The sequence below is a fragment of the Phascolarctos cinereus genome, unplaced genomic scaffold, assembly GCF_003287225.1.
Source record: "Phascolarctos cinereus isolate Bilbo 61053 unplaced genomic scaffold, phaCin_HiC Scaffold_5;HRSCAF=322, whole genome shotgun sequence".
Lineage (NCBI taxonomy): Eukaryota > Metazoa > Chordata > Mammalia > Diprotodontia > Phascolarctidae > Phascolarctos > Phascolarctos cinereus.
Window position 1 is genome coordinate 246,141,099 of NW_027555958.1, and position 12,152 is coordinate 246,153,250.

Genomic DNA, 12,152 nt, shown 5'->3' on the forward strand with positions numbered 1-12,152 from the left:
AGACACACACACACACACACACACACACACACACACACACACACACAACAGGGTAGAAGGTAGGCCTTCGGGATGAGACAGATACACTAAGACCATACTTACGGTGCAAAGTGAAAGTTCCACAGGGACCTGTCCTACTCCCTCAGGAGCTTGAAGAGTAAAAGCTGTAGTTTTCACTGCTTGTTTAACCAAGTCATTTCCGTGGTCATGAATGCTGTTTTCTTGGCTGTGCCCTGGAATTTTAATTACTGCTAAGGCTTGGGGAATCAGTAAACAATCTAATAGATGGGAAATCTGTTTCTGATTTTAGTGGGCTGTCCTGAGGAGGTAAGGAAGTCCCAATATTTCCATAGCATCCCAAAATCATATGCCAAAATCTCATCCTCACTTTCCATCTCAGGTGGATAGGTGGCAGGATTGAATGTACTTACACCAACTACATTCCCACCTTTCTCAGAGGTGAATGAATAAGATGGGAGAGCTAACTGTACGACAATGGGTGGGGCACTGATAACTGATCCAACATCTGAAGTCCACAAGCTAGAGGGAACTTGGTTGAGAGCCAGAGGGTCAGAAGGGGTTAAGGAGGGCATTGGAGACAAAAGACACAAGGAAGTGGTCCCTCCTGGGTCAAATGAAATAGTGACCTGTCCTAGCAAGGGGCTAGGGACCTCAGGAACCAGGACAACAGGATGGAAGGCACTGATTCCTCAAAAAAAAAAGGGGGGGGAGAGCGGTTCTGAGATATGGTCTAAATGATCTTATTAGCAATCCCCACAACTGAGATACACTCTTGACTCTGCGGGAGGGGAGTAGAGAAGGCAGATTGGATTTAAAACTGAGAGTGTGGCAGTAGTGTCAACTAGAGCTGATACCTTTTGCCTCTGTATAAACAAGGAGACATCTCCAATAGGAGTCATGAGGATAATGGGCACTGCCTGTACATCCCCCTCCTTTTGCCACCTCTCCTGACAGCCCTCCTCGGAGCCTAGTCGCGCTAAGTTATCAGGATTTCAAGGACGGTCCCTCGGTGCTTTCTAGGGTGCTGCTGGCACCAACTCCTAGTCTCTCCTTTCCTGACCGAGACAACCATGGGTTAATAATACAGATCCAGATACCCAGCTCTGTACGCACACAGGGTGAGCCACTCAGCAAAACCTATGGGATCATCCCTGAGGCTAGGACACTCCTTAGCAATAGCCTGGAGTTCTCCAGGCTGCCAGTGTTTGAAACCACAGGTCCTGATAAAGCCACTATCTTCAGGGTTTTTTTCCTGGGAGAACTTTGGCTTGTACTTTGTTTTTTCTTTTTGTTTTTTAATAATTTATTTATTTATTTTTAGTTTTCAACATTCACTTCCATAAGATTTTGAGTTTTGCATTTTCTTCCCCACCCTTTCCTTCCCCCTCCACAAGATGGCACGCAATCTGAGATAGGCTCTACTTATATATTAATATTAAACATATTTTCACATTAGTTATGATGTAAAGAAGAATTAGAATTAATGGGAAGAACCATGAGAAAGAAGAAACAAAACAACAAAAGAAAAGGAGAGCAAATAGTATGCTTCCATCTGCATTCAGACTCCAAAGTTCTTTCTTTGCATGTGGATAGTATTTTCCATTATGAGTCTTTTGGAGTTGTCTTAGATCCTTGCACTGTTGAGAAGAGATAAGTCTATCAAAGTTGGTTATTGTGCAATGCGGCCGTTACACAGTGTGCAGTGTTTTTCTGGTTCTGCTTATTTCACTTAGCATCAGTACATGTAAGTCTTTCCAGGTTTTTCTGAAATCTGCCTACACATCATTACATACAGCACAATAGTGTTCCATTACATTCATATACCACAACTTGTTCAGCCATTCCTCAATTGATGGGTATCCCCTCAATTTCCAGTTCTTTGCCACCACAAAAGGAGCTGCTACAAATATTTTTGTACATGTGGGTCTTTTCCCTGTTTTTATGATCTCCTTGGGGTACAGACCTAGAAGTGGTATTACTAGGTCAAAAGGCATACACATTTTTCTAGCCCTTTTGGCATAGTTCCAAATTGCTCTCCAGAATGGTTGGATCAGTTCACAACTCCACCAACAATGCATTAATGTTCCAACTCTCCCACACCTTCTCCAACATTTAGCATTTTCCTGTTTTGTCATGTTAATCTTTGGCTTGAACATAGAACTGGAGAGCTGATAAAGTTTTTTGGTATAGGTGGGTATGTTTTAAGTAGTTGGGTACACTCAAAGGTAATAACACCCCTTAACTAACAAGTACACAAAATATACAAACACAAATACACTATAAGGGGATATAACACAAATGCAAAAAATACAAGCACACAAATACAAGTATTCCACACTGTGCTAGCAATTCACTTCAATTACAGAAGTAAACATTCCACAATTCTAACCAAGCATGCAATTAAAATGTTAATTTCAACCGGTTTAACCGCACACAAAAGCAACCATGCAAGCCCCTCTTACATAAAAAATTTTACCATGTGCAGAAATAAAACCTCACAGTCCATAGTTCAGACTGTGTTTATAAAAGAGAGAAGAGAAAAACCACAGGCCGTAGCCAGCTCTTCATTATAAGCCAAATCTGTGTGCAACAGGCCTTACCAGAGCAATCTGGACAAAGAAAAGGTCCCAAGAATATTCCTCACTGTCAAAGGTGGTCTTGATCAAAGGCTGAGCCCAACAGAGTGAGAGTGAGCATCGAACCTGCCAGACCAGGTGAGTTGGGACTCCAGAAAAAATTCAGTAGTTCCTGTCCCTTCTCCCCCCATACTGGAGAGCTCAAAGCTTACCTTCTATGTCCACCTCTTGAAAACTTCTGACACCAATTATGGTTAACAGATTTTTACTGAGCCAATCTCTAACCTGAGAATGATGAAACAGCAGAGTAGTAATCAGGTAGCTGTTTAATTAATGCTTCATTATGAGAAACAGATTTGCAAATTGGGAATTCTCCCAATCAGAATTCCACCTTGCTGAAGTGAGGACAGAGATTATATATATAAATCACAAGTGGGAAGGGAGTGGGGAAGGTGGATTACAAACCACATTTTCCTGGGCTTGAACAATTTCCCACGTGAATCCACAAAGAGAAGACAGTACAACAACTCTGGAGTCCAGTGGGAACAATATTGCTCAAGTCCTTGAGGGTCTTTACTTGGTGGGTCACAAGACCAGAATTCTGTGGCTGGAGCAGGTTCTACCGTCTAAGATTCGCTTCGCTTCAGGTACACACACAGGCAGGAGGATATTAGTGATTGTGAGCCTTGTCAAAATTCGATTGATCAATTAATTCAAGCTGCATTGTGAGTCTGACTCATGAGAGAAGCAATTCCAAAAACCCTAGTCTATTAGACACATTCATTACACATATCATATCGGTTATTACAAAAATCATAATTACCTTCATGATACCATCTCTAGGGTGGGGGAGGGAAGAAAAAAAGGAAAACAAAGAAACTTACGAGATAACTTTATCATATATTTAAAAGGAATAGCAAGTTGTATATAATAGATTTGCAGTTTCATATGCAATTATCTTTTATTATACTACATTATGGAATTACTTATTTTATTCCATAAATTAAAAATAAAATTGATGTTGAATTGTTTCAGTTGTGTCTGACTCTTCATGATCCCATTTGGGGTTTTCTTGGAAAAGGTACTGGAGTGGTCTGCCATTTCCTTACCTGGATGTTCTTTTTTCTGCTCTTTCACCTCCCTCCCACCCCAACATAAAATTTCCCTATATGAAAGGAATGGTACCTTATGTATTCATGTGGGTGTTCCCTTTAAAGACGCAGATCACAAGCCATCCTTGACTTCTTACTCTGTGTAACTCTTAAATGTGACTTCCCATAAATCTTCCAAAGGGAGTCTAGATAATTTGTTATTGCTTTAGTGCCAATGGAGCATGGAAATTGTATATTGGTTATTTCTCACTCTTACTGCATTATAGTCCTTCTTCCATTTCCAGTCATGCATTTCTCTGAAAACACCCAGTGTCATCAGTGCTAGCTATTTTATTGGTGAGGTCAGAGTCCTATCCCTAACTAAGTATCTTGGAAATTGTATTCCCTCCCACCCTCACCCTCAAGAAAGACTGCAGGAATCATCACAAATTCTGAACAGAAAGGGAACAGAGTAGAATCTTTTTTTTAAAAAAAGAGAAGAGATTGCTCTGTTTGAGAGGAAGTGGAACTGGAAAGATGTGCAGGAGAGTAGCCGCTATGGAGATGAGGTCACTGAAGCATGGATTCCAGAACAAAGGACTGAGGATAGAAGCCTAGCTCATTAGTCAGCCTTCATTTTGCCAAAACAAAACTAAAGAGGACTCAGACGACTTGTTGCTGGAATGTGACTGCCCTCTCTCTGAGCAGCTGGATAATTTTATTAATAATAAATATGAAAAATCTATTATTTGTTTAGCTCTCCAAACTTGCAGAGAAGAGAATCTATGTGGATTTGGACAAATTCTGCCCTTGGCAAAAACCAAATTTATTTCTTTGATCTCTAGCAAACTGAATCTTTTTGAACGGGAGCAGTAGGAAAAATTTTTACCTTTTGACAAAGGGAGAGGGAAGTAGAGATGGAGATCAAAAGGGAAGACCTGAACTGTCCTCAGTGTGAGGAGATGGATGTGCTCTGGGAGGACCTCTTTCTTGCAAGGGAGGAGGAACCGTGAGGAGTGAGTGCCAGTCAGACAACTTTGTTCTTCACAATGCCATAATTGCTGGTTATAATTGATACTACTTCTTCCGAATAATTATTTAGGAAGATGCTGCAGTCTATTCATTCCTATGAATACTATCCACTACCCTTTGGGGAAACATCAACATAATTCACTAGAGACTACGGTATTAGGGCATTCTCATGGACACACAGCTTCACTGGAAGATTGGAGTTAAAAATGAGTCTTTAAATCTGGTCAGATTAAATTTAATGAGAATAAATAAAAAAGTCTGGTATTTAGGTTCAAAACTCAACTCCTCAGCAAAACAATGGAGCAACAACGGCTGTGCAGCCTGTTTGCCCTGGCCTTACTTCCTCAAGGCCAGGCAGGCTATATCTCCCCCACTAGGGTTCTCAGATATCCAAAGGTGTTGGAGATATCTCTTCTCTATGCCTTCAAGTCAAGCTCCCATCATCTGTGTTCTTTCCATAGTTAAGAACATGAAAAGCATCCCAGTTCCACTTAATGACCTAACGTCAGTTGGCTTTTGCAAAAGGGTATTTACTTCAAAAATATAGTAAGAACAAAATATAGATGTTTTCCTTGATACCTCCAGGGCATATTCTTCCCCACACCACCTGCATCTCTGACAGATTAAGGCCAAAATTTAGCTTTGTTTGATAAGAATGATAGTAATAGCCTACATTTATAGTGATAAGCATTTTATAATTATTATCTCATTTGATCCTTACAACAACCCTGGGAGGCAGGTGCTATTATTCTCCATTTTACAGACAAGGAAACTGAGACAAATGGAGGTAAGTGACTTGCCCAAGGCCATACAGTTAGTAAGTATCCAAGAATGGATTTGAACTCAGGACTTCCTGACTCCAAGCCCAGCACTCTATCCACTGCACTACCATAGCTGCCTACGTGGCATTGTTTTCATCAATTTCGCGTCCAAAATTGCCGTTGCTGAACTGGGGTCCCGAAGGTCATTCTTAGAGGCTGATCCTTGTTCCTTGGGGCATCAATGCCGTTCTGGCTGTAACATCTGGTCTACCCAGGCTTTTGAATGCTGTGATGCTGGAGTTCAAACTCACTAAATTGTCAGGTTTCAATCTCTTTTACTAGGTGCTAGGACAGATAGGTGGATAGAGTGTCCTGGAGTCAGGAAGACTCATCTTCTTGAGTTCAAATCTGGCCTCAGACACTTACTAACTGTATGACCACGGACAAGTCACTTAACCCTGTATGCCTCAGTTTCCTCATCTGTAAAATGAGCTGGAGAAGTAACTGGCAGACCACTCCAGTATCTTTTCCAAGAAAACCCCAAATGGGATCATGAAGAGTCAGACACAACTGAAACAATTCAACAACAACAACAACAACTTTCATAATCAAATACAACAAAACCCAGCCAGAAGGCTAGTGGCAATAGGAAATATATCAAATCCTAGAAGTTCAAATTTTGGGGTTGAGTGGACTGGGCCATGGTGGTTGGAATAGTCCAGTACTGACTGGGAAAAAACAATCTTGGAGTAGTTCGCTTGTCCTAACATGCTATCCTCTGGGCCACTGGACAGGTTTGTTACTTCATCCCTAAGCCTCAGTTCTTTTGGGAGTCTGCATTCCAGTCTGGAGTGGAATTCCTTCTTTCCTTTGTGATCAGAGAGAGTAATTAAAGCTTAAGAACACACAGACACAGGAAAAGAATTGGGCAAGGTCATCCCTGATCTAAACCTTAGGATTCATGCTAAGCTCTTGTAGTAGGGGGGCAGTTAGGTGGCACAGTGATCTGAAATCAGGAAAACTCATCTTTGTGAGTTCAAATCTGGCCTCAGACACTTACTAGGTGTGTGATTCTGGGCAAGCCGCTTAATCCTGTTTGCCACATGTGTAAAATGAGCTGGAGAAGGAACTTGGAAACCACTCCAATATCGTTGCTAAGAAAACCCCAAATGGGGTTGAAATGTATGGCTGAGGAATTTATCATTTATCCTAGAGACAATGGGAAACCCCAAAAGTTTTGTGAGGAGGTGAGTGATATTGTGATACCTATAGCTTTAAAAGAGGATTTGGCAAATGTGTGAACAATTGGAGAGAGAAAACACCAAAATTGGGCTGACCAATTAAAAAGCTACAGCCTCTGTAGTCCAGGGGAGAGAGAAATTCTTTCATAGGAACTTGATCAGTCTTCAAACAGTCCCCCCTCAGACCCACTACCTTGTTATTTGACACAGAAACACACATTTATCCCAGACTAGCCTGAGTATGGCATTGGTGTCTTTGGGACTGGATATAGCTACCTGTCCTTTACCACAAATACTCACTTTGTTGTGAAAAGAAAGGAATCTCACACAGTACTACCCACAGTCTCTGCTCCATACTGAAAGGGCTTTTCCACCCTCTTCTTGGGAGCCCAGGGACCTTATCCTCAGCTTAGAATATCTAGGGAACAACACCTTTGCACTTACCTTGGATATCCCTACTACTGGGACATCCTGGGAGGTTCAGCACCATCAGTGTCATCAGAACATCTGTCCAGCAGCCAGCAGAGACCCAAGCACACACCATGTCAGAAATGAGGAAAAATAAAGGGAGTGAAGAAACAGCAGGACAGATAGCCCTTACCCAATCAATAGGATCTAGCATTCCTAAGTCTCCTTAGCTGGGGTAGCTAGGGGCACTGTGGTTAGAGTGCCAGACCTAAAGTCAGGAAGATTTGAGTTCAAATCCAACCTTAGACACTTACTAGTCATATCACCCTGGGCAAGTCACTTAATTCTGTTTGCCTCAGTTTTCTCATATAAAATTAGCTGGAAAAAGAAATGACAAACCACTCCAGCATATTTTCCCAAAAACAAAAACCCCCAAAAATAAAAAATGGGGTCTTAAAGAGTTGAGCACTACAGAAACGACTGAACTGAGGATTGTACACTAAGTGAGAAAGGAACCAGTAGGCCTTAAAGCTGAGCGGTGTAATCTGTCTCCAGGCAGCAAATTGTTGTGAAAGGCCTGCTAGGAAACTTCTTTGTAGAAGTTTAAAGAAGAAAATTTTTGTAGAAGAAACTCTTTGTAAGAAGAAAAATTCTTTGTAGAAGAAATGAGCTCGTTAGATCCAATCCTTTACAACCTCCTAGATGACAAATGATTATTTGTTCTTTCCTTGTCTGATATTTTAGCCTTTCTTTCCCTTCAGTCCTCAAAAAGGCATCACAGTAGACTGTGGGATCACTGAGGACAGAGACTATCTTACTTTTCTATGTGTATTCCCAGAGTTTTGCACATTGTAAGCACTTAGTAAATGCTTTGTTCATTCATCTCATAATAAAAATAATTTATACATACTTGGTACTTTCAGTTTAAAGGTAGTTTGCATACAGTAACTACCTGGATCCTCACAACACTTTCATACATTAATTACGGAACTTTTAATTCAACATTTTCCATATAAGGAAATAAAGGCTATGAAACAAAGGCTACATTTTCCATATGTAGAAAAAGAGAAATTAAGATCCTTGCCCAAGGTCACCCAGGTATCTAGATACCCACCAAAAAAACTCAAACCCAAATTCTTTCTCTCCTAAGCTATGCAGCTTCCCTATCCCCCCCCCCCCCGCAAATCCATCCCTTGACTTTGCTGATCCATCCTAGCTACTTCTGGGTCTATGCCAAACTTCCCAAATCGTTAGAGTACAATGACTGTTTCCATTTCCTGACCCGATTCCCTTATTAACTGGTGGCAGTCTGCCTCCCAACCATACCAAACCACTGGAACTCTTCTTCCCAATGGCCTCTTAATCGCCTTTGACTTCAATGACTTTCGTTCCTCATCCTCAGACTTCTTCAGAGTAGTTGACACCTTTCAGCAACATCCCTGTAGCACCCAATGCTCTCATGCATCCCTGGCTTAGCTCCTTTCCATCTCATCAAGCTTTCTGTCTCCTTTCCTAATTCCTCTTTCTCCTCTCTCCATGATCAAGAGTATCCCACCATCTTGGTATTTGGCTTTTCTCTTTCTATGATTATAGAAAGAATGAATGATTATTCACTATTTTGTAGCTTCCATAATCGCCTCTATGGAATGAACTTGCAGAACTAGATTTTTATCCCCAACCTCTCAACCAAACCCTAGTCCTACATTTCTGATTATCTATAGGATATGTGCACTAATGAACTTGGCTGTGATGTCCACCATCATTGGATGGATGAGTTTAGATTTTGAAATGTTGTCCCTATTTAAAAAAAACAAACAACTGGTCAATTCTTCCTAGGAATTATGCCTATAGCTTCTCTAGGAAGTGCCAAATGAAGAAGCAACACTTTTTTCCCTTAGGATTCTATGGTGTTTTCCTGCTAATTCAACTATGTTTGGTAAGGATATATGCAAACCCATGTTCTTTACATGTACAGTCTCCTGTGACTATCTTTGACCATTTAGGGGAGGGTTGTGATTATGCTTTGATAGCTACTTAGGGTAGCTAATATTCCTTCTTTCCTTCAAGTACCAATATTATTATATGATGGGGTCTCTCTGTGTAGTGATGTCATCTCTACTCACATGTGAACACCCTGAAAGATACCCCAGGTTTGAGGCATTTTGTGGGGTAGACCCCAGACCAGAGCTCTTAACTCTCTACAGATCTTTTAAAAAAAAAACCTAGAAACATCACAAGACATAATTGTTCAAATCAAAAGACATTTAATTAATTAGCATAACATTATAAGTGACAAGAAAACTCTCCCCACCCACATAGAACTGTATTGTTACTGAGTCATTCAGTCATATCTAACTCTAAGTGACCCTATGCATTTGTCCGTGGAGTTTTCTAGGCAAAGATACTGGAGTACTTTGCCATTTCCTTCTCCAGCTTATTTTGCAGGTGAGGAAACTGAAGCAAATAGTGACTTGCCCAGGGTCACACCTATAGTAAGTGTCTGAGGCCAGATCTGAACTCAGATCTTCCTAACGCCAGGCCTGGTGCTCCATTCATTGTACTACCTAGCTGCCCCTACAGGTTACTATACCAGTAATGGGAGAAGAGGATATATCCTGGAAATCCCATGGCCTAGGAACGTATGTGACCAGGGCACACACATACCCAGGGACAAGTCACCCCTTCCATACTGCACAGCAGCCAAAGTCCTCCCTTGTTATGATTACGTGCAGCTCTACAATGATAACATCAGGGGAGCTGCTTTCTCCTTTGAGGTTGAGTCCTCTGATGTTTTTTTCTCTGGCCCATACTGTTCTCTGCTGCCATCTTGCCAGTGTTTGGTTGCTATGAACTCTCTTTCGTCCTCTACTGCCATCTACTGGTCTGGATTTTTGGAGCTATGTGGCTCCTCAATTGTAGCAGTCTACTAATACTGCAGTCACATATAGCCAGGCAGCCAGGAAGAGTTAGAAGTCCTGAAGACTACATTACTAATCCTTTCAACTCTTTATTCTCTCATAGTCTTTGCTTAGCAGTGGATAGAGCACTGTGCCTGAAGTCAGGAAGACTCTTCTTCTTGAATTCAAATGTGACCTCAGACACTTACTAGCTGTGTGTGTGACCCTAGCCAAGTCATTTAATCCTGTTTACCTCAATTTCCTCATTTGTAAAATGAGCTAGAGAAGGAAATGGCAAACCACTCCAGTATCTCTGCCAAGAAAACCTCAAATGGAGTCACAAAGAGTTAGACACAACTGAAATGATTAAACAACAAAAGTATTGCATAAACTTTTAGCTAAGTAAGTCTAAAATTGCTTAAAATCACATCCCTTGGTCTCTGGTTATCTCTTTTTAAGTCATCCCAAGAAATCCATTTAGACAAATTACAAAGAGCTAAGTAGAATCAGAATTGAGGAGATTATTGTCAATTCCTCAAGCTATAATGCCTCTGCCATGAATATCACCCCACAAAGACTGAAAAGGCTCTGGCACAGCCCCCAAATTTTGTATAACTTTATTTTAAAAAATCAATTTCTATTGATGTTGGGGGTTTTTTTGTGGTACTAAAATACTTCCCCCCAGCATCCATACCCTCCTCTTTCCAGAATGTCCCATAAAACAAATAACAGTTTTTAAAGAAAAAAATGTAGAAAGACAAGAGGGGAAAAATTAGCACAACTTATCAGAACATCAAGAAAATCTGAAAATGTGGGCAATACACTCCACCTACAGACCTCTCACTTCTACAAAAGGGTGTGTCCTTTTGCATATTCTGTTAGGCATAATTTCTCCAAATTCTGTCTGATAGTTACTTGGATTTATGGATTTACTTACTATCCACTATTTTAAGTAGATTTTTGCATGACAATGCTTTGATGGGAAGCAGCTGAGCTGGGGAATATAAGCAAAGTAAGGGTCACCCTTCCCCCTTAAGACTAACCGTGGAAGCAACTTTCTTTCCCAAGCCTTGAACAGCACAACCCTAAACAAGAGATATTTGAAGGGAAGAGACATGATTCTAGTCTAATTTACCTCTTACAGACTGGAGAAAAGGGTACCCAGTCTCACAACACTTCTGGGGTCTACCTGCCCTTCCCATCCTTCCTCCCCTCCAGCTAGCTTGTTAGGAATACAGAGACAGCCCTTGCATCTTCTCTTTTCTTTAGTAGTGGAGCAGATTGCAGAGATATTATCCATACCACCCAGAAGCTATATCTATACCCTTGATCGACCCATGTGGACGCACCTATCTTAGACAGACATACAGATAAAGAAGCTGAGGGCCTTGGGGGTTCAGGGACACCCAAAGTCACACAGCTAGTAAGTGGGAGGGTCATAACTTGAAATTAGGCACAGACAGAATTAGAACCCACAGCTTCAGAGCTGGAAGGGTCATCTTGCTCACCTTAATCATCTTACAGATGAGAAAACTATAGTTATAGAAGTTATGCGTATTTCCAGAAGTCGTGCAGGGGGAGCCCAGACATGATCCCAGGTTCTTTGATTCCAGACTTAGAAGTCTTTTCCCAGTGCTCCACACTGCCTGAGCAGTCTCAATTCCCATTGCCCTTTTCTTTACAGGATGCTACCTGTGGGTTTCACTGATTCCAGTGGAACATTGAATGAATACCTCCAAGGATGCCCCAGGATGGATGTCTGTAAAGATGTGGATATCTTGGAGAATGTTTGGAATTAAATTGTTGTAACTAACCTGTAGTTCCCATCATTTACTACAATTTTTCAGGTATAAATTAATGTGTGAGGCACTGTTCTAAGCACTGCAGATAAAAATGTGAAGAAGTACAGGGTGGTGCATGGTGGAGAAGCAAAGGAAGTCCAAAAGGAGTATATGGGCTGGGAAATGAAGAGATTTCCATCTTGTGCCCCAGTCCTTAAATGGAGATTGAGGAGTTCATGGTTCCACCCTCCCATCAGATGGAAAGAGATTACTGATGAAGTATGAATACCAAGGGGACAGCTAGGCGTTGCAATGGATAGGGCCTAGAATCAGGAAGACTCATC

At 41.3% G+C, this 12,152-nt stretch overlaps 1 long non-coding RNA gene across 1 annotated transcript; it reads left to right on the top strand.

Annotated features, from left to right (window-relative positions):
* The first annotated feature begins 1,951 nt into the window (after positions 1-1,951).
* Positions 1,952-11,840, top strand: LOC144457613 (uncharacterized). Its single transcript, XR_013487075.1, has 2 exons — positions 1,952-2,735; positions 11,712-11,840. It is a non-coding gene; the product is annotated as an uncharacterized LOC144457613 (long non-coding RNA).
* The last annotated feature ends 312 nt before the right edge of the window (positions 11,841-12,152 follow it).